Genomic DNA, 23,215 nt, shown 5'->3' with positions numbered 1-23,215 from the left:
CCACTCCCCATCCTCATTTCTTAGAGCTTAAAACTGTCCTAGGTTCTTATGTTTCCTTCTGTAACTTTATATATGATTTTAAAATTTTTAAACATTGGCAGGATCATGTTATGCATGCTCTCCTGCATATTGTTTTGTTTCATTTTAGGCACCCGACCAATATCTAGGCTGCTAGAACTATAGTCACTTTCTTTCTTTTTAAATTAATTAATTAATTGATTGATTGATTTTGGCTGCACGGGGTCTTCGTTGCAGCGCGTGGGCTCTCTAGTTGCGGCGCACGGGCTTAGTTGCGGTATGTGGGATCTTAGTTCCCTGATCAGGGATCGAACCCAGGCACCCTGCATTGGGAGCGTGGAGTCTTAACCACTGTGCCACCAGGGAAGTCCCCCTATGGTTTCCGAAGTAAACTTTTTTACTTTTTTTACTTTTTACTTTTTTTACTTTTTACTTTACTTTTTTACTTTTTACTTTCCAAAGATGGTCCAGTCTTGGTGAGGTCAGGACGGCTGTGGTCCCCACTTCCTCATGTAGTCATCCACTAGCACCTTCTTCCTCTAGCTGACCTCCGTGGGTCTTTATTCTTTGGAACTGAAGAAGGCCCCATTGATAGAAATTCTTATGAATCTTCCATCATCAGGTACAATCCATTTGCTTACCGACTCAATCCACAAGCTTGAATGTTTACTATGGTTCAAACACTCTTCTAGACAAGGGGACTATGGAGTTAAATAAAGCATAGTCCCTGCTCTGGGCTTTGTCTGAGGAGGGAACCAGACAAGTACGGGTGACTCTAATCCAGTGTGACAGATGCCTTGATAGTTGCCCTGAGTGGTCTATCACTATCTTAGTGATAGTGAATAAGATAATATGAAAAACCAGATGTTGGGCACCTTATCTAGGTTGGGGAGGAAATCAAGGAAGGCTTACTGGTAGAGGTGATTCTCTGAGTTTTCTCTTAAAAAAGTAAGTAAGAATCAGCTGCAAGAGGGAAGTGGTGGAAGGGGCAGCCCTGATAAAGGGGTCAGCAGGAGCACAGGCCTGGAAGCAAGAAGCAAACCTCTTGATGTTGGAACATAGTGTGCTAACTCGAAAATAGCAAAAATGAGTTAGAGAGGTAGGCAGGGGCCAGATCACAGTGGATGTTATAGGTCATGGTAAAGAATCTGCATTCTAACTAGTAGGTAATGAGGGAGATATTTAAGGATTTTCTGCAAAATAAATAAATAAATAAAATAAACGTAATGGTCAGTATATTAGTCAAGGCAGACTTAGGTTATCCTATAGTAACAAATTAACCCTGACCAAGTCCCGGTGAGGTAACACGACAAAGGTTTACTTTCTCTTCTTGCCACCTGTCCAGAAAAGATCACCTGGGGGCTCTGGGCCATACAGTCACTCAGGGATCTAGGTAAAAAGAGGCACTGCTGTCTCGTAGCATCACCATTTGGAACATGGTGGTCACATTGACAGGGGAAGAACAGCTAGGCTTTTCAATGCCTGGAGCTGGAGCTGACCTGCATTCCTTTGACTCCCATTTTAAGAATTGAAACTAGTCACATAACGCTGCCCCCTCAACTGCTGAGAAATCACAGAGGAGCAAATGGAACAAGGAGGAGGAGCCACCAATTCTGCCACAAAGAGAATCTGGAATTCCTAAAACACGGTGATCAGAGTACATGGAAGATGGATTTCAATGGTTTAAACCCAGTGGGGGAGGAATCTGTGGCAATAACCCAGGAAAAAGATGGCAACGTCCTAAATGAGGGAGGCGGTAGGAGGGATGGAGAAGAAGGGAAGGAATAAGGAAATATTTAGAAGGTGCAATTGACAAAACGTGGCACGTGATTTAATGTGCAGAGGTAAAGGAATTGAGGGTGACCTGCGGGTTTCGGTCCTGGGTAACCGGGATGGGAGTGAGGCCATTCCACGATGCTAGGGAACACTGAGAGGGGGCCAGCTGGTGGGAAGATGAGTTCACTTTTGGGTATGTGGAGTTTGTGGTACCACTGGGATGTCTGGTGGGAGGTAGGCTTTCTAGCAAAATTGGATATATGGTTCCAAAGCTCAGAAGAGAGGTCTAAAGGGGAGCTATCTAGATGTTGGAATCATGAGTATAAGACCTGGTATAGGGACTTCCCTGGTAGTCCAGTGGGTAAGACTCCATGCTCCCAATGCAGGGGGCCTGGGTTTGATCCCTGGCTGGGGAACTAGATCCCGCCTGCATGCCGCAACTAAGCAGTCCACATGCTGTAACTAAAGATCTGGCATGTCGCAAAGAAGATCCCACGTGCCACAACTAAGACCCGGCACAGCCAAAAAAAGAAAAAACGAACTGCAATACACGACAGTCGGTGAAAAATACGTACGCACTGAGGACTTACTACGTTGCTGATCTGCGTACTTTGTATGTATTATTTTATGCAAACTTAAACAATCCTAAAAGGGATGCATCATTATTATCCTCATTTTAGAGTTGAGGTAACTGAGTCAGAGAGGTTAAGTAGCCTTCGCAAAATCACCCAGCACAGCAGAGCTAGGATTCACACCCTGGCATGTCAAACCCCAGAACTTGGACCCTGGGCTTCCCGAAGGGAAGGAGATTGATCTCGGTTGTAGCTGACAAATAGAGGACAAAGAAAGGCTTTTCAGATTGGGGCAATTGCATCAATACAGGCCAGGAGCTGGGAAGGAGAGTGGCAGGGGTGGTGAGCTGGGGATGTCTGACTGAGGCTGCAGTTGAAGCTTCTTCTTGATTTTAGGCACATAGCGCTGCTTGGCCTGAAACTCTGAACAGGGCCTCCCCTCCTCCAGCCATGGGCTTTTCTCATCATATATTTATAAGGCACGGTTCAACATCTCTATCTTGAGGGCATGGGCCAGGCAGTGTGTTAGGTGTTAGAAATGCAAAGAATGAGGTAAGATACCTAGTCAGGTGTCCTGCCTTGTATTTGAATCTAGATGCCAAAGTTTGTGTTCCCTGCCTCTCATGTAATTGGTTTGAGCCTGCATGGGGGTGTGCTACGTGATACAGTCACCCTCCGTAAAGCGAGTGCTAAGAGCAGGCCAGCTACAAACTCAATGGCTGGCAGTAGACATTCTCTGCAGGATGTATCGGAGGGACTTTTAGGTTTGGAATTAGGAGATGTGGCTCCCACGGGACACTCTACTCCTCAGTAATCATGTGATCTTGAACAAGTGAGCTAATTTCTCTGCCTCTGTACCTTTGAATTGGGCATAATCGCACTTACCTAAAAAGTACCGTTGTGAGTATTGGATAGGATGGTGTGGCAACCAAAGCAGGGTGCAAAGAAGCCAGGGGAATCGGTTAAAGTCGTTGTTCTGCTCTTCTAATTCCGTACACAGGCCTCATGTGGGCTACTTGAGACCTTTTACTTCTCTGGGTTCTCAAATCAATACTCTGCCCGCCCAGCTGATGGTCATGCCTCCTAGTGCATGTAGAGGTGTGAGTTACAGTTTATAAACTTACTGTAGTACCACTGAAAAATTTAACTGGAGACTGTTAAAAAATGATGTTAGAAGACAATGTCGGTGATACAAACAAACTTTATCTAAATTTCGTGAAGCAGTCACCATACGGAAAACTGCAAAATGGGGCGGAGGGTAGGAAGCTTTTGCAGGATAAAGAATAAAGAACAAGGAAGAGAAAAATAGAAAATATCTCATTGGCTGGGGCCACACAGTCCACCTTGTTCGGGATGAGAAGGAAGAAGGAAATAAGCAAACAGTCCAGAGCTGGCTTGGCGTTTGGGGACTGGCTGACTGGATAGCCTGCGTTTCTGGTCAAGCAGAGCATTTACAGGGACACGGAAGTCACCTAACTTTCGGTTTGCTGAAGTGGCACCCCAGGCAGGAGCGGCTCCAGCTTGGTGATAGAAATTTATTTCAACAAGGTGATGCTCAGAGCCTGCCACGATTTACCCAGAATCACATGTCCAGGTAGTAGACCAGGACTAAGCCCCCATCTGTCTGATGTCCAGCCTTTTTGAAAACAACTGAGGTATAGTTGATGTACAACTGACGTCTAGCCTGATCCTTTCTATGCCTCATCTACCTTGGCTTCCAAGTCCTCAGTTTCTTTTTCCTTTTCGGAGACAAATGTGTTCTGCTGGCTCTAAATTTCATCTCCCCTTGCTGACCCAGATCTGCTGAGTAAGTCTTCAAACTCCTTGGTCAGATATTCAAGACCTTTCAAACATCTACCCTCAATTGCCCTTTCTCCCACCATCACCTGCTATTTCCAGGTACACACCCTCTTCTTTCAGGCTCAATTCTCGGTATATCCAGGGACAGTGGCCAAGGCTGGCTTCCAAGGTGGCCCCTGGTGCTGGGATGGTATATTCCCTGCCAGTGCCCTTCAGGGAAGAGCTGTGTGCATGGGCTGCCCATGTCAACTGCCCACAACCTGGGATAGTGAGCATTTTCATCTCAGAATAGAGAGGCATGTACTCCAGGCAGCTTTGCAGACCACCCATGGGCATGTGAGACAGTCTCTGAGGACCCTCTGGCAGCTCAGGGTTGGGGTAAGCTCTGGACTAAGATTCAGGAGTGTCCCTCGGATTTGTTAATAGTGCAACAGAATAACAGAGCTGACAGGCCCCTCAGACTCTCTGGGTCCAACGTCCTTATTTTGTTTTTGGCAAAAAAGAAAACCAGAGAAGTAAGAGCCTGTTGTTTTTCAAAAGTTATTTTTGAAAGTCCTTTTATTTTTGCATTTATGAAATTGATCCTATTTGGAAATGACCTTCCTGGCCCATACCTGCCTTGGTGTTTTGTGTCAGTTAATTCCTTGGGACGTTGAAGCTCTTTTCTGATCTCAGAGTCTGGAGACAGACAATTTGGTCTAGACACAGCCGCATTGTCTGTGTGGGAAGCTGAACTCAGTTCTCTCTACCCTGAGGCTTATGTTCTGGCTCAGTTAGCAGCCTTTACCATCGCCAGGGTCTTCAGCTGTCTTTGGTCAGGTGAATCCTTACATGTGAGCCCCTCCTAACAAGCCATCGAAGGAAGATCCTTCATGAAAACAAGTTGGGCAAATGAAGTGTTTAACTAATAACTAAACAGAACCTGTTTTTCTTGGACATTTCTCCATAAAGAATTTGAAAAGGACACCAATCTGACAAACGCTCCTGTAGCAATGCCTCTTTTGGGGTATGTGCATCTCTGTTCTGAGATGGAAACGGTCACTGTCACAGGTTGTGGGCAGTTTACAGGGGCAGCCCATCCCCACAACCCTTTCTGAAGGGTACTGGCAGAGAATCCACGAGGACAGCCAGTGGAGAACCAGATAGCTTTTAGAATAAATAGCTTATTTTTAGAATAAATAGCTTAATTAAAGTTTGACTTTCAAATACATTTATTGACTTTCAGGAGGTGAGAAATTTAAGGTACCTCTTAAAGACCCGAGAAACCCATCTTCCTGTCGTTCCCTGTGAATCTAGTCCATGGAGCATGGATTAGCAGATGCCCTATTTTCCATTTCAGCAGGTACTTGAATTTGATGCCTGGTTATGCTTTTTCTTTAAATAGATGATTTTTAAAAGATTGGCTAAATTATTAAACAGGATTTAAAACATTACATCTGATACTGTCCCCATATCGTTTTCTGGTGGTAGACTGTCAAGGAGAAACCATGATACAATTTACAAAAATTTGCTTTGAAGACAAACTAGCCAATAAGAAGTATGCATCTCTTGGAGTTTGATGGGAGATTCTCTGGATGGGCTCCATCAGAGGCTCAGTGATTACAATGCAGGGTTTGTCCCTGCCCCCGAGCTCCTAACATATGTGGTGTTGGCCAGAAGGCCTGCAAAGGAGGCATCTGCCAGCTGAGTTTCTTTTCTGTGAAAATGAAAAGGGAAACAAGTGCTCTTGTCAAGCAGACACGCTTATTACTGATGCCAGTAAGTAGGGGTTAAAGGGGGGTTAGCTGTCTGGACAATAAACAGTATAAGATCATGTCAGAATGTAATAGTTTTGAGGAAAGGCCAAGCAGATAATAGGAATAATGGTGTTGCTTTAAGATTGTTTATAACCTCTCTTAGTTTTTTTTTTTTTTAATGACAGGAAAGTAGAAAATAAAAAGTATGGCTTTAGACATACCCCCCCACACACAAACAAACTCACAACGAATAACAAATAAAAATCTCGGAACAGATGGAAGAGTGTGGAGTATGTGCAAAGGTCCAGGGCTGGAGGTAACATTGTGAGTTTGAGGGAGTGAGATTGAGGCTGGAGTCTCGCTCAAGATAAGCCTGGTGGGGCTGGTAGACCACACTATGGCAGCATCTTATAGACCATGGTAAGACGTTTGAGTTTTATCTTGGACCAATGGGAAGCCTTTGAAGAGGTACCAAGCAGGCTGCATGTGGGTGTAAAACAATCAGAGTTTTCAAAATTTGCATTTTGAAAAGATGTCTCTGGCTGCAGAATGGGGAATGGACTTGGGATTGGAGGGGTGGGGGAACAAGAGAGGATACAGGAAGTACCATTCAGAGGGACTTCCCTGGCGGTCAAGTGGTTAGGACTCCGCACATCCACTGCAGGGGACATGGGTTCAATCCTTGGTTAGGACACTAAGATCCTGCATGCCATGCCCCAAAAAAGAACCATTTAGAGGCTCCTGAAACATTCCAGCCAGAGGTCATGCTGGTCTGGCTCAGGAAGACATGGCGTGAATTACTTAATCTGTTCCTTGCAGCTGGATTCTTTGGTTGTTTCCATTTATTTTGTCTTGCTTTTGCCTTCTTCCCTGTTGTAACCGACTGCAAAACCGACACGAGCATTCTTACACACATATCTTGGTAATCTTTGGCCTGTGTAATCGTAGGGCAGATTCCTAGCTGCAGGACATGCATGTGTTTCACAAATAAGTGAAATGTGGTAGCTATTGCAAAAGCGCCATTCCAAAATGTTGCATCAATTTACGCACTTGCGATAGGAGTACCAATGTTCTCACACCCTTGCTAGCATTTGTATTTTCCCCAATCTGAAGGATGTAAAGTGGCATCTCTTTTAAAACATTTTCCTTTTTTAAAAAAAATTACAAATGAGGTTGAACACTTTTGTATGCTAATTTGGTCATTTGTATCTATTTTCCTGTGAAGTATCTCTTCACACCCTTTGCCTTTTCAGTCAGATTGATGAGCTTTTTAAAAATTGATTTGCGGGCTTCCCCAGTGGCGCAGTGGTTGGGAGTCCGCCTGCCGATGCAGGGTACGCGGGTTCGTGCCCCGGTCCGGGAGGATCCCGCATGCCGCGGAGCGGCTGGGCCCGTGGGCCATGGCCGCTGAGCCTGCGCGTCCGGAGCCTGTGCTCCGCAGCGGGAGAGGCCACAGCAGTGAGAGGCCCGCATAATGCAAAAAAAAAAAGAAAAAAATTGATTTGCATTCATACTTCATAAATGAAAAAAAATTAGTCTCTATTTCATATGTGCTCCAAATATTTCACCCAGTTTGTTATATATTTTGTTTTATTGGTAATTTTTCTTTTTGTTATATGAAAAGTCACATATTTTTACAAAATGATATGAACCAGTTTATTTTTTTCTTTCTTTATGGCTCTGGACTTAGTAGGTGTTCATCACTTCGAGAATATAAGACAATTCCCAATACTTTATTTTAAATCTTATGGTTTATTTTTTGCTTAGAGCTTTGATCTGTGAATTATTTATTTTGATATAAAGAGTAAAGTAGGGATTCAGCTTAATTCTCCCCAAAGACTTAGTTATCTCTACAATATTTTTTGACTAATTTCTAATTTCCCCATTAATTTGAAAAACCAATTTTATTGTAAATTAAATTCTATGTGTAAAGTCTATTTATGAGCCATTTGTTCTAGTCTTTAGTAAAAAACAAATATATATATATATATTTATTATCATAGCTTGATAATATATCTTAGGGATAGTTCTTTCCCTTCCCTCTACCAGTCTGTTACTCTTCTTTTTCAGAGATTAGCTGGGTTATTCTGCATGAATATTTTTCCAGATACATTTTACTTCTTAAGTTTCGAAATAATCTTTTTGATATTGCATTTGGAAACTCATGACCACAGATGTAGCTCTAAGAAAAGAATAGAAATTTTCAATCAAAGAGCAAGATGTGTCTTTCCATTTACTTGTATTTTATTTCATTATATAGGTTCTGCACAGTTCCTGCCTAGTTTATTACTAGGTACTTTATCTTTTTAGCTGGTATCGTACATGGGAGATTTTCTCCCATTATAGTTTATTATTGGTTATTATTTCCACAGAAAACTACTAATTTTTATGTCTCAATTGTGTAACTAGTCATCAAATTCTATTTTTTAAAGAAATATTTACTTACTTATTTGGCTGCATCGGGTCTTAGTTGTGACATGTGGGATCTTTTGTTGTGGCACGCGGGCTCTTTGTTGCAGCGTGGGCTTCTCTCTAGTTGTGGTGCACGGGCTCCAGAGTACGCAGGCTCAGTAGTTGCAGTGCACAGGTTTAGTTGCCCTGCGGCATGTGGGATCTTAGTTCCACAACCAGGGATCGAGCCTGCATCCCCTGCATTGGAAGGTGGATTCTTAACCACTGGACCACCAGGGAAGTCCCAGCAAATTCTATTTTTTAAAATTAATTTTCTTATTAAGATATGGTTCACATACTACAAAATTCACCCTTTTAAAGTGTATAATTAATTCAGTACACTTTAATATGCATAAAGTTGTGCAACTATCACCACGATCTAATTCCAGAACATTTTCATCACTCCAGAATGAAACTCAGTATGCATTAGCTGTCACTCCACACCCACCCTTCCATCCTCCCCAACCCCCGGCAACCACTAATCTACTTTCTGTCTCTATGTCCGTGCTGGACATAATAGAATCATACAACATGTGACCCTTTAAAAAAATTTTTTTTAACATCTTTATTGGAGTATAATTGCTTTACAATGGTGTGTTAGTTTCTGCTTTATAAAAAAGTGAATCATCTATACATATATGTATATCCCCATATCCCCTTCCTCTTGCGTCTCCCTCCCACCCTCCCTATCCCACCCCTCTAGGTGGTCACGAAGCACTGAGCTGATCTCCCTGTGCTATGCGGCTGCTTCCCACTAGCTATCTGTTTTACATTTGGTAGTGTATATACGTCCATGCGACTCTCTCACTTCGTCCCAGCTTACCCTTCCCCCTCCCCATGTCCTCAAGTCCATTCTCTACATCTGCATCTTTATTCTTGTCCTGCCCCTAGGTTCTTCAGAATCTTTTTTTTTTTAGTTTCCATATATATGCGTTAGCATACGGTATTTGTTTTTCTCTTTCTGACTTACTTCACTTTGTATGACAGACTCTAGGTCCATCCACCTCACTAAAAGTAACTCAATTTCATTTCTTTTTATGGCTGAATAATATTCCATTGTATATATGTGCCACATCTTCTTTATCCATTCATCTGTTGATGGACACTTAGGTTGCTTCCATGTCCTGGCTATTGTAAATAGAGCTGCAATGAACATTGTGGTACATGACTCTTTTTGAATTATGGTTTTCTCGGGGTATATGCCCAGTAGTGGGATTGCTGGGTCGTATGGTAGTTCTAATTGTAGTTTTTTAAGGAACCTCCATACTGTTCTCCACAGTGGCTGTATCAATTTACATTCCCACCAGCGGTGCAAGAGGGTTCCCTTTTCTCCACACCCTCTCCAGCGTTGACTGTTTGCAGATTTTTTGATGATGGCCATGCTTACTGGTGTGAGGTGATACCTCACTGTGGTTTTGATTTGCATTTCTCTAGTGATTAGTGACAACATGTGACCTTTTGTGTCTGGCTTCTTTCACTTAGCGTAATGTTTTCGAGGTTCATCCATGTTGTGGTATAAATCAGTATTTCATTCCTTTTTGATGACCGAATGAATAGTCATAAACAGACCGAATAATAGTCTGTTGTGTGGATTGGCCACGTTGCTTATCCATTCATCTGTTGAAGGAAATTTGGACTGTTCTCACTTTTTAGCTATCATGAATGACGCTGCTATGAAGATCTGTGTTCAGGTTTTGTGTGGACATGTGTTTTCACTTCTCTTGGGTACATACCTAGGAGTGGAATTGCTAGATCTTCTAGTAACTCTGAGTTTCACTTTTTGAGGAACTGCCAAACTGGTTTCCAAAGTGGCTGCACCATTTTCCAGTCCCACCAGCAGTGTATGAAGGTTCCAGTTTTCCACATTTTTGCCAGCACTTTTTATTGCCTGTCTTTTTGACTAGAGTGGGTGTGACATGGCATCTCATTGTGGTTTTGATTCTCATTTCTGTAATGACTAATAATGTTGAATATCTTTTCATGTACTTAACTGCTATTTGTAGAAGTGTCTATTCAGATCCTTTGCCCAGTTTTTAATTGGGTTATTTGTCATTTTGTTATTGAGTTTAAGAGTTCTGGGCTTCCCTGGTGGCACAGTGGTTGAGAGTCCGCCTGCCGATGCAGGAGATGTGGGTTCATGCCCCGGTCCGGGAAGATCCTGCATGCCACGGAGCGGCTGGGCCCGTGAGCCATGGCCGCTGAGCCTGCGCGTCCGGAGCCTGTGCTCCGCAAAGGGAGAGGCCACAACAGTGAGAGGCCCGTGTACTGCAAAAAAATAAAAGAGTTCTTTATATATAATAGATACAAGTCCCTTACTAGATATAGCATTTACAATACATACATGTGTCTCAAGCTAAGTCAACTAGAATCCACCTTGGAACTTTCCTACTAAAACTGTGGGGCGAGACATTCTTTCTTTTTTTTGCTACTCACCAACTTAATTTATTTTGGCCACACCACACCTTTCAGGATCTTAGTTCCCTCACCAGGGACTGAACCCGGGCCCTTGGCAGTGAAAGCGTGGAGTCCTAACCATGGGACCTCCAGAGAATTCCCTCTTACAAACTTTAAATATGAATTAAGTGAGAGCTTCTTGCAGTCATCTTTTCTAGCTACAAGGAGAAATCCACATGTAGTTGGAGAGAATGAGGCCGACATGAAGAGAGTAGAGGTAAGTCATGGCAAACTAGTCAGTTCTGACCTGTTTAAGCTTTGGTTTCCAGCCAGGCCTAAAGCAAAGATACACCTGGACTTTTCACATATGTGAGTCAATTAAAAAAAAAATTCCTTTTATGTTTTTTTCTTACGATACTGAGTTGGGTTTTATCTCTTGCAATCAGAAGTCCCGAGCAGTCTAGGAAATCTAAGCATTTCTGTTCTACTAAGGGTTATTTTTGTTTTAAAAAATCAAGAATGTATATTGGAGTGTGTCAAGTGCCTATTGGGGTAGTCTTATGCTTTCTCTCCTTTGATCTGTTAATATAATGTATTATATTAATAGATTTCCTAATACTGACTAGATATTTATTCCAAGGATGGGTCCACTTGGTCATTTAAAATTATTCTTCTAATGTACTGCTAAAACATATTTGCTGATTTAAAAAAAATACTTTAAGTCAATATCTGTAAGTACAGTTTGTCAGTGGGGAGGGATTGGAAAACTGATGGATCACGATTCACATCCAGGTGGCTGAAAAATTTTGTTTGTCCTGTTAATATTTCAAAATCGGGGGGTTATGCATAAAAATCCAGCTCTTCTTGAAAAACCAGGTCGATTCTGTGAACCTGAGTCTCTGTATGGAAAAGACTGTCTGGGGATTGGAGTGGTGGCCACCTTAAAAGTGGACATCCTCTCCAATCCCTGCAGGACCCAGCACTCACAAGTGTGCGCTCCGTATTTTCAGGCAGTCAGTGTCACACATTTCAGTCACCTGTCTGGTCTGTGAAGTCATTTGAATTTGTGACTCCTCCGTTTTCTTTTTTTTCTGTCCTTTTCAGGTATTCATGGCTCTGGAACGGAATGATGTGTTCTTTGGAAGGGTGACAGAATTCACCTGTGCAAATATTGGGCGTTGGTGCTTATTATTAGTACCTCTTTTATTCTTTCCAGAACTTTTTCCCCTTCCCAAATTGTCTGAGCCTGTTGGCCTACCCATCATAGCTCCAGTCAGAGAATAGCTCACTGTGTGTCCTCTGGCTCTCTATGGCCTGAGGGCGCAACGTGGGGAGGGAGATGTCAGTTTGTGGGCAGCCTTGCCCCAAGGCCTGGACTTGACTTTGATCTGAAATGTTCACTGGACCTTTCCAGGGCTCACTCAGCAAGCAGGAGGGTGTGCATCTCTTTCCTGGCGGTGGGAGACCCATCTTTGACCTTCACGTCATTTTCCCAACTCAGCTCTGTGCCTGGAGACTGTTTTGGCAGCCTTAGACCTCTTTCCAGCTCCACTGGCTGCCCAGGTGGTAAGTCAGGGCTCCTACTGGCAAGGGTTTTGCACATTTCCCCCAGGCTATGCAGTCACCGGCTTAGGTGAACTTCACTCCAAGTTGGAGGATATTAGTGAGAATTCTCAAGCTTCTCTGCAACCCACCCAGCTTTCTCTCTTTCCCACCAGCTTGGAAGGCAGAGGAGAGAAGTTGGGATTTATGCCTAATTGCTCCAGCATCTTCCATTTTTTTCCCCTTTGTCATCATTTTTGGAAGTTTGAGGTTTCCAAAGTTAAGGAAACTGAGTTTGTGGAAGTTAGTGTAAAGGCAACAAATGATCATAAATGCTCTTCATGGCAGAGTTGCTCCCTGCATCAGTCTGGAATCAGTGAAGGAACGTTGACTTGTAATCTATAGCGATGACTTTTAGTCATCCTGTAACCACCTGAAACAATTTGTTTAGATAAAACAAATTGTCCAGACAAAGTGTTTTGTAAAAAAAAATGACTCAATTGTATAGATTCATGCCTGCTTGAGAAAGGACTCATGAGTCTCTGAGGATGGAACAGAGATGAAGGAATCTTGGATATTTACGAGATTGGACCCAGATCTTATGCTTCTGTGGCCACTATAGCCAGAAAGTACAGTTCAGGGACCGGTGACTGTATAAACATGGGCTGTGACTGCAGGGAATTGTAGTGGACATCCACTGCTTTTGTCCGCTCAGCCCTTTTCTTCGTCGTGTGCTAACAGAACTTGACCTCCTGCCCAAAAAGTTGGACACATGATCCAAGCCAGGGAAAACACAGTCCTCTTATGGGATTTTTCAAATGGGATCTGGAAGAGAGAAGCCTGATTTTCAGAGTGCTGTGGTCAATGTGAAAAGTGAATCAGAAGGGAATGAAACCAACATGAGAAGCCACGAGAGGAGAAAAAGAGTTCCACTGATTTCTGAAGCTAGCTCCACCCTGCCTTTCCCATGATTTGACTATTGACTTGATAGATTCCAACTTTACTAAGCTCATTTGAATTGGGTTTGGAGAATCTGCAGAGTCCTGACTAATGGACTGCTCCTTGGGGACAGATGTGAGGGGTTGCATGTAATCCCAGATTTTTACATTGACTCCACACCTCTGAGTCCTAAAGGATTTAAGTCATTGCTTTGTCGTGGAAGATGTTAGAACAGATTGTCTGAATTAGAATTTCAATGTGACTCCTATGGCTTTAGTGAGCATGGTTTTTATTTTTGGTATCTGAATTTAAAAACTGGTAATTCAGGTGGATGCTTGAGAGAACAAGGGAGCAGATGAAGGAAGGATTCATTCAGAGTTCCCTTGCAGAGGAGGATCCCGACATGTATGAGGGGTTGGCGGTGTGACGATGCTGTGACTAGCAAGAGCGCTGAGGAGCTAGTCTGCTTCTCCTCAAAGCCTTTGCAAACCATCCATGGGGACCCAAGCCAGTCCTGGTCCTCATGCTTGGTTGAGGAATCCCTCAAGGTCACTCGGGCTTGATCACCTTGCCTTTGTTTCCTTGCCATGTGTATCTTTACTTGCTATTCCCCTAGGTCTTAAGCCATGGGGACGGTAGAAGCTTATTTATTGAGCTTGTCACCAACAGCACCGAGTCACGTGACTGGGCAGGGAAGTGTGGATGTGGTACCACCTGGCAAATACCGTTTTTTGGTTTTTTTTTGGGCGCGCCACGCGGCATGTGGGAACTTAGTCCCCTGACCAGGGATCGAACCCGCGTCCCCTGTATTGGAAGCGTGGAGTCTTAACCACTGCACCGCCAGGGAAGTCCCACAAATACCCTTTTACTAGAGGGGATCTGGGAAGAGATTTCTTCCACTGCCTGATTCTCCTGACCCAGGAGTGGCATATGACCCTTTAGCTATTGGTAGGGAAGTAGTCATTAACCGGTAGGATAGTCTAACCAATTTGGGGAAGGTAGAGTCATGCAGTCCCTCTTCTTTATTATTTGCACTTTTAAAAAGTTTTTATTTATTTATTTACTTATTTTATGTATTTATTTTTGGCCGTATTGGGTCTTTGTTGTGCGCGGGCTTTTTCCTAGTTGTGGCGAGCAGGGGCTACTCTTTGTTGCGGTGCGCGGGCCTCTCGTTGCGGTGGCTTCTCTTGTTGCAGAGCATGGGCTCTAGGCACGCGGGCTTCAGTAGTTGTGGCACTCGGGGCCTAGCTGTTCCGCGGCATGTGGGATCTTCCCGGACCAGGGCTCGAACTCATGTCTCCTGCATTGGCAGGCAGATTCTTAACCACTGCGCCACCAGGGAAGTCCCTATTATTTATATTTATTTCTACCTTATCTCATTCTAAAAATACGCAATAAAAATAGTAACAGACACCATGTTTGAACATCCACTATATGCTAGGCCCTTTATATGTATATTACTACTCCTCATTATGGTCTTGAAGAGTTGTTTTGCAGTTGAAGAAACTGAGGCTGAAAAGTGTGAAAGCTTACCCAAAGTCTCATTGTAGGAAGTGACAGAGCAGGGATTTGAACTCAAGTGGTCTGATTCCTAATCAGTGTTCTTTGTACTCATCCAATGATTCTCTCCTTTGGGGAGCTTTCAGATAACCCCAGTGTTGGGGCCCCACCCCAGACCAATACAACAGATTCTCTGGGAGGTGGGAGCAGGCACTGTTAGGTTTTTCAAGCTCTCCAGATGATTCCAGTGGGCTAGCTGGGTGGAGAGCCATTGTGTTATGTCATGCTATCCTCCCTCACTGCCATTTCCAGTTTCTCAGAGTCATCCTCATCTTTTCTCTTTTCCTCATACCCCACATCCAACCCCTGAGCATGTCCTGTTGGCCTTACCTTCAAACGTGTGCCTAGAATTGCATCCTGCCCGCAGTTTCCACTGCTACCCTCCCATATGCATCTTCTGGCTGGACCATTCAATTGCCTCCTCTCTGATCTTCCTGCTTTTGTCTTTGCCTTCCTCCAGGCCATTGTCAACACAACAGCCAGAATGGTTCTTGTAATATATGTCAGATCATGCCATTCCTTGCTCAAAACCCTCCAAAGGCTCCCTTCTCTTCAGAGTAAAACCCAAAGTCTTTTCCAGAGGCTACAACATCCTTTCTGATCCAGCTTGGCTACTCTCTGACCTCAAGTCCTACCAGTTCTCCTCCTTACTTATTTCCCTGCAGCTAAATTGGATTCTTAGCTGGTACTGAAGTACACCAACTGTTTTCTGTGATAGCGCCTTTGCACTTATTCTTTCCTCTGCTCAGATCAGTCTTCCTCCAGATAGCCTTGATGCTCACTGATTCAGTCCTCTCGTGCCTTTGCTCAGATGTCCCTTATCCGAGAGGCCTTCCTAGACCACCCACCTAGGATAGGTGCCTCTTACCACCTCCTTCACTCTGCATCCCCTCCCCCTTCCTCATGACACCTGACACTACCTAATGCATTTATTATTATTTTTTGCTCTGACTTTCCTCACTAGAATGTCAGTTCCATGAAAGCAAGGACTTGGTTTTGCCCATTGGCCCATCCCCAGCCCCTGAAAGTGTGCCTGTTCAATGAATATTTGTAGAACTAATGAAAAAAAATAGAATGCAACATTTTCTAATGCAAGAAATTAGAAGAGGAAATAAGACTAAGAAAAGGAAAATAAAGCTGTGGGTGAAGATATTGTCCAGAATATGTTCCTTATATCTTGTATATTTTGCTCGAAGGTTGAATGCAAATTTGACTTTTGGTCTCATAATCAACCAATGCAAAAAGGAAAACAGCATTAAATATCCTGAAGAAACCCAGAAGGCTACACAGGTGGACCCCAGATATTCCTAATACTAAGATCTAAGACAAATGACCAATGCAATCCTCATCAAAGGCTACAGTATGAGAAAGTGGACAATAGACATCCAATAAATACAGGGAACTTCACACATTCTCTGAGCTAGAATTTCAGTGTGACTCCTATTGCTTGTTTGAGGGAAATGCTCTACTTGTTGTTGACAGTACTGAAATATTTACGTTAAATCTTTATCTAGCTTTTTCTAGCCGCTATTTTTTCAAGATTCCCATGATATCCAGGCCTTTGTCCAATTAATCACCAAGCCCTTCTGAGCATCATGACGATGGGCTATCTTACTGCCAGAGGATTTTGGATCCTCCCCAGCGTGGCCAACTGTCCTGGTTTTTCTGAAACAGAAGGGGTTACGGAGAGGTGGGACTTTGGTGCTAAAACCAGAAAGCCCGGGCAAACTGGGACAAGTTGGTCAGCCTGCCTCTTTGTCTCCAGACTGTTTTCTGTGTTCTTCTCTTGAGGAATTCACGGAGTTAAAGAGTGGGTTACTTTGATCTCTGTGACGCGATGTATGTGATGTAGGTAGGCAGAGTTGTTGTTTTCTTTTTCTGACCTAGAAATAAATAAAAAGAGCAGAGTTTGAAATGTGGGATAACATTCCAGAACTCATGATCAAGAGTTCAAGGAAGGCGGGCTTTCTTCAAGGAAGGCCACCGCTGTGGCCTCTCCCGTTGCAGAGCACAGGCTCCGGACGCGCAGGCTCAGCGGCCATGGCTCATGGGCCCAGCCGCTTCGCGGCATGTGGGATCTTCCCGGACTGGGGCACGAACCCGTGTCACCTGCATCGGCAGGCGGACTCCCAACCACTGCGCCACCAGGGAAGCCCTATCGTTTCTTTTTTTGTGGTGAGAATGATTCAGATCTAGTCTCTTAGCAACTTTGAAGTTTATAGTAGTCTGTTGACTATAATCTCTATGCTGTGCGTTAGCTCTCTGGGACTTATCTATTAGTTGAAAGTTTGTGACCTTAAACACCATCTCCCTCTCTGCCCTCGACGCCCCTCTCCCCACCTTGCAGCTCCTGGTAACCACTCTTCTAGTCTCTGCTTCTCCGAGTTCGGCTTGTTTAGATTCCACATATAAATGAGATCATACAGTATTTGTCTTTCTCTTCCCGACTTATCTAACTCAGCATAATGCCCTCGAGGTCCATCCGTTTTGTTGCAAATGGCAAGGTTTCCTCCTTTCTCAGGGTTGAATGATATTCCATAGTATATACATAGCACATTTTCTTTATTTACTCATCCACTGATGGACACCTAGGCTGCTTCCATGTCTTGGCAGGATGGGCAGAGAGGGAAAAACTGGACTGTGAGTCATTCTCAAGAAGCCCCAGCCAACCCCACAGAGGCCTCTGAAGCTAGGGGGACCCTTCAGAGTTGTGAGTTGGGGTCAGTGACATACCTCTGCATCTAATAGTCATCGGATATGAGGAGCCCGAGGAAGGGAGTATGGCCTTGGACAAGGCAGCTGTCATCAGCAGAGCCTCTTTCAGAAGAGGGCTGACCACGGGCAGCATGTCCAGCAGCTGGAGGACTCAGTCCATCTGTCTTTAAGGGGCATCTGGGCTGCCTGTCTCAGCCTCCACTGCTTATCTTGTTATTTTTACTTTTCTTGTTAGTTGTCTTTTTATTTTACTGCCTAGAGGATCAAGCACTTTCTGCAATTTTCAAGGGGAACTGTGCCACGGATGGCTCTCTCCTCCAACCCCTACTCATCCAGGCTTGGGGTGTTTGTATGTCTGCTGCAGATTTGATCCTCTTCCATCCTGGGAGTGCTTTCTCACAGGTTCAACACAGTTTGGCCCTATCTGAACTGTAGATTGCAAGAAAAAAAAGGGGGGGGCATTATTGGCATGTAAATTAATTGACTCATTCATTTGTTCCTTCATAAATATTTATTGAGCACCTACAGTGTGCCCAGGCATGGTTCCAAGAGTTGCAGATACAGTACTCAAAACTTACATTCTAGAGGGAAAGGCAGACAGCAAATGAACACACAAATATACAATATAGTGATAGATAAGGATCCATTAAGTGGGAAAAAAGTCAAATCAGGTTAAAGAGAGAATGGGGGAAGTAAGGAAGGGAATATTATTTTAAATAGGGACCTTTTCTGATAAAGTGACATTTAAGCAGAGACCAGAAGGAAATGAAGGTGTAATAAGTTTGAGTCTCTGGGATAAGAGTGTTCTAGGCAGAGGACGCAGCATAGGCAAAGGTCCTGGAAGCTTGGCATGTTCAAGGAGCGACAGAAACATCAGTATGGCTGGAGTGGAGGGAGGGAGGGATGGAGGGAGGCATAGCAGGAGATTAGGTCACACAGGTAGCCAGGGTCAGATCAGGTGGGGCCCCACAGATTCTCATAAGAAGTTTTGTTTTTCACCCTGATCAGGATGTGAGCCATCGCTGAATTTGAGGACGCAAGTGAGACGATCTGACATGGGTTTTAGAAGGAGTGGAACATAGGGGGACCAGACTGGAGGCAGGGATGGCAGTCCAGGAAGACAGGAGACCCATCTGGGGTGACGAATGCATCACCTATAGAGCCCCAGGGCTGGATAGTCAGTATCGACTAGAGAGTCAGTATCGGTGGTAAAGGGGTCGGGACTGAGCCCCACAGCTCTCCAGCGCGTAGAGGCTTGATTCACTGAGGGAATGCTGCTAAGAGCTCACCTTCCCCAAGGTACTACTGCTCATGTGGTATTTCCCAGATTAAAGCAATGTGTTTTGTCATTTCATTGAAATTTGGGGGAGTAGGGAAATTAAACACAAACTCCAATCTTGTTTTTTTTTTTCTCATTAGTTGTCTGTTTTATATGTAGTAGTATACATATGTCGATCCCAATCTCCATTTCATCCCACGCCCCACTTCCTCTCTTGGTGTCCATACGTTTGTTCTCTATGGCTGTGTCTCTATTTCTGCTTTGCAAATAAGATCCTCTATACCATTTTTCTAGATTCCACATATATGCGTTAATATACAATATTTGTTTTTCTCTTTCTGGCTTACTTCACTCTGTATGACAGTCTCTGGGTCCATCCACATCTCTGCCAATGACAAAATTTCGTTCCTTTTTATGGCTGAGTAATATTCCATTGTGTATATGTACCACATCTTTATTCATTCCTTGGTCTTTCTTTTTATTGAAGTATAGTCAGTTTACAATGTTAGTTTCTGTGTACAGCAGAGTGATTCAGTTGTACATATATATGTTCTTTTTCATATTCTTCTCCATTATGGTTTATTACAGGATATTGAATATATTTCCCTGCGCCATACAGTAGGACCTTGTTGTTTATCCATCCTATATGTAATAGTTTGCATCTGCTAATCCCAAACTCCCAGTCCATCTTCCCCCATCCGCCTCCCCCTTGGCAACCGCAGTCAAATCTTGGTCTTGACTGGGATGGTTAAATAAGATTGAAATGAATTGAATTACTTATTTTGAAGAAGGAGGTCAATGTACTGGGCTTCTCTTCTTTTCTTCAGACCCTTCCAAGGATTCTACACGTCGGTTTCAAGGCTCGTCCCTCCCACAGCAATGCCTGCCTTTCCATTTGGGGCGTTTACAGACTCTACCATTCCTTCCTCCTTCTGGCTGCACTTGTTCATGGCGTGGCTGTTTTCCTTTGCTGCGAACTACCTGTGTTCACTAACTCTGTTGTCCTCATCTTCACATCCCTCATGGCTGGAGGCCAGTTTCCCGTCCTCCGTGGACTCTCATTTTCTGTGAAACGTAAAATCTTCTATTCCTGAACATAATTTTTGACTTTATTAAAATACTGTCTAATCCAGTTTTTGGCAGAGGACTCTCTGGGCTGTATTTATTGGCAATATTATTATCTACTTAAGCAAAGGAGAAAGAAATCAGAGCTATTTAATGAGGTCCAAAGCCAAGGCAGTCCCTGGAGTTCCCTTTGGTCTCTGCCTTTTCAAATTACAATCGAAACTATTATTGTGTGTAAAGAGAAACAGAACACAGGATCCCTTTGAAGAAGGGAATTGCTGTGTTTCTTTTGGGATGTTCATCAGCGTCTGTCATGTGGGAGTCAAGAGCTCCCCTGTGTCCTGTCAGGTGTTAAGTTCAGCCCCTGAAGTATTTGGAAGAGTTTGTCTCTGTTTGGAAGCCATAACTAGCCTAACTCATCCTAAGTCTGGGGCCAAGAGTCACGTTTCTCCAGACCACCCCTCCTACAAGATTTCTTTGCAAAGAAGTGCTCCCATAAGGTTCAATTTATTCTGTTTGGTCAAACTGCGTAGTTCCCCGGCAGGTTAAGAAAGGGGGAGAACAGAGCTTCAGGACGTGCATGGGGAAATTATAACATTAGACTTTGGGAAAGTGACTGAAACCCTCCGTGTACATATACATATACGTTACTTTATATTTTTGTAAAGCTCACCAGTGCTCTCCTGCCCTCACATTAGGAAATATATTGGTGTCCATTTAAGACAAAAACTGTCTGCCTTCTTGGAGAGTGAGTGGCATGTTTCATAAGAAGTCATGATTGGGACTTCCCTGGTGGTCCAGTGGTAAAGAATCTGCCTCCCAACGCAGGGGACGCGGGTTCAATCCCTGGTTGGGATACTAAGATCCCACATGCCGCAGGGCAACTAAGCCTGCGCGCCACAACTACTGAGCTGGCGCGCCTCAAATAGAGAGAGAAAACCCGCACGCCACAGCTAGAGAGAAGCCCACGTGCTGCAAAGAAGGGCCCGCACGCCTCAACGAAGATCCTGTGTGCCACAACTAAGACCCGACGCAGCCATAAAAAAAAAAGAAGTGATGATTTCTTTGGAGGAAACACCTTGATGAGATGAGGTGGAGGCACAGCCCCCTGAGCACAGCCTGGGTGGCAGGGATGAGTTGAAGGAAGCACCGAATTGCTCTGCCTGATCATGTGGGAGAAATCTGGGCTTCCTGAGTTATCCCCAGAAAGAGAGAAGAGCAGGGGGGCTTATGTATACCTGCAGGATTCCTTTGTCTTGTTCTCTGCTTGAATGTACTTGGCACATAGTAGATGCTCAATAAAATGTTTGCTGACTCAACGGAAAGAAGCAGGGGATGTGAAGAACTCTTGGGGAAGGCCCTGATTGACTTCTCATAATTTAGGGTCTGGGAGCTCAAGCCATTCAACTTGAATATCAGAGGAATGAGGGACCCAGAAAAGTTGGAAAAGACTGGAATTGGAAACCTTTGGCTTACATTCATTTTACAGATATGAAAGCTAAGCTCAGAGAAATGAAATGATCTGCCTAAAATGATTATGAAATTTGAGTAGGAGCGATAGGGCCTGACCCAAATCGCCCTTCTCTGAGTTTTGTCCTGATTATTTGTTGCACAGGTGGTCACATTTTGTCTGTCCCTTCCTAGGCTCTAACTACTTTTTTTTCTTTTCCATTATGGTTTATTACAGGATATGGAATATAGTTCCCTGTGCTACACAGTAGGGCCTTGTTGTTTATCCATCCTATATATAATAGTTTGCATCTGCTAATCCCAAACTCTCAATCCATCACTCCTCCACCCCCCTCCCCCTCAACAACCACAAGTCTGTTCTCCATGTCTGTGTGTCTGTTTCTGTTTTGTATACGTTCATTTGTGTTGTAGTTTAGATTCCACTTATAATGATATCATATGGTATTTGTCTTTCTCTTTCTGACTTGTTTCACTCAGTATGATCATCTCGAAGTCCATCCATGTTGCTGCAAATGGCGTTATTTCATTCTTTTCTATGGCTGAGTAGTATTCTATTGTATATATGTACCACATCTTCTTTATCCATTTATCTGTTGATGGGCATTTAGGTTGTTTCCATGTGTGGCTATTGTAAATAGTGCTGCAATGAACACAGGGGTGCATGTATCTTTTTTTTTTTTTTTTTGCATGTATCTTTTTGAATTAGAGTTTTGTCGGGATACATGTCCAGGAATGGAATTGCTGGGTCATACGGCAGCTCTATTTTGAGTTTTTTGAGGAGCCACCATATTGTTCTCCATAGTGGCTGCGCCAGTTTGAATTCCCACCGACAGTGTAGGAGGTCTAACCATTTCTTTTGGGGCCATAGTGTCACTTAATTGAAGAGTAAAAGGAAATGGAACCATGCGGTGGGTTCCAAAGTGACTGAACTATTGTGAAGGCTCTGTTCTCCAAGAAAACTGTATGTTTTAGAAGGGAGTAAGGTATCAATAAAGTCAAGTGGCCATGGATTGCCCAATGATCTATTTCAAGGGGACTCTTGGCATGAAACATAGATCCACACCAGCCCCTGCTGTGGTTCATTCGTCTCCCTAATAGTCTCTCAGTCTCAGTGACTGTTAGTGAGTAATAGGTGTTATTTTCATGCCTGGTAAGTGATTCCACCAGATCTCAGGGCCGTGTCCTACCAGGAGAAAGGGACCAACGTGCTTCTCAAAAAGTACATTCACTGGGGCAGTGGATAAGAAATGAGAGGAGTGAAAGTTGGCTGTGATTAGGAAGTTACTCAGAGATATGGCCCAGAAATTATAAGGATGGAAGGATGTTGACTTGTGCAGGTGTCCCATTAGCCTCTGGCTGGGTTCTTGCTGGGTGAGGGAGCAGAGGTGGCAGACGCTTGGACTGGTACCGATTTGGGGCTCAGCAGTTCCTGATGAGCGAGCCGGCTGTGTGGCTGAGGACAGGGCTCCAGCAGACTAAGGAAAGAGGTGACGCCTAGTGGGAGCTCTCGGGGCCTCATGGTCTTGGTGGGAGAGCTGGTGGGAGAGCGGGGAGAGCTCAAGAGGAGGGAGAGAGTGGCCTGGATTCAACCTGAGAGAAAAGAGACAAAGTCGGCGAAAGGGAGCAATTGAAGGGCGGGATGCTGGAGGGTGGGCACCGGAGAAGAGGCAGGAGGGAGGGATGGGGAGACTGGCACAGAGAGCGAGGAATTCTGAAGTGGAAGAGGGGAGACGGTTGGAACACTGCCAGATGGAACCCCGTGGTGGATGCATTCAGATGGCAGGACAGCCAGGCAGCACCGTGGGACCACCCAGCCAGGCACTGGCCAGTGTTCAGATCCGCACTGCATCCAGACAGCACTGTGGATTTCAGCGGCTTTTCCCATACCCTGAGGTAGC

This window comes from Leucopleurus acutus (assembly GCF_964270905.1).
Source record: "Leucopleurus acutus genome assembly, chromosome: 1".
NCBI classification, from domain to species: Eukaryota; Metazoa; Chordata; class Mammalia; order Artiodactyla; family Delphinidae; genus Leucopleurus; species Leucopleurus acutus.
Note: the sequence above shows the minus strand (reverse complement) of the source record.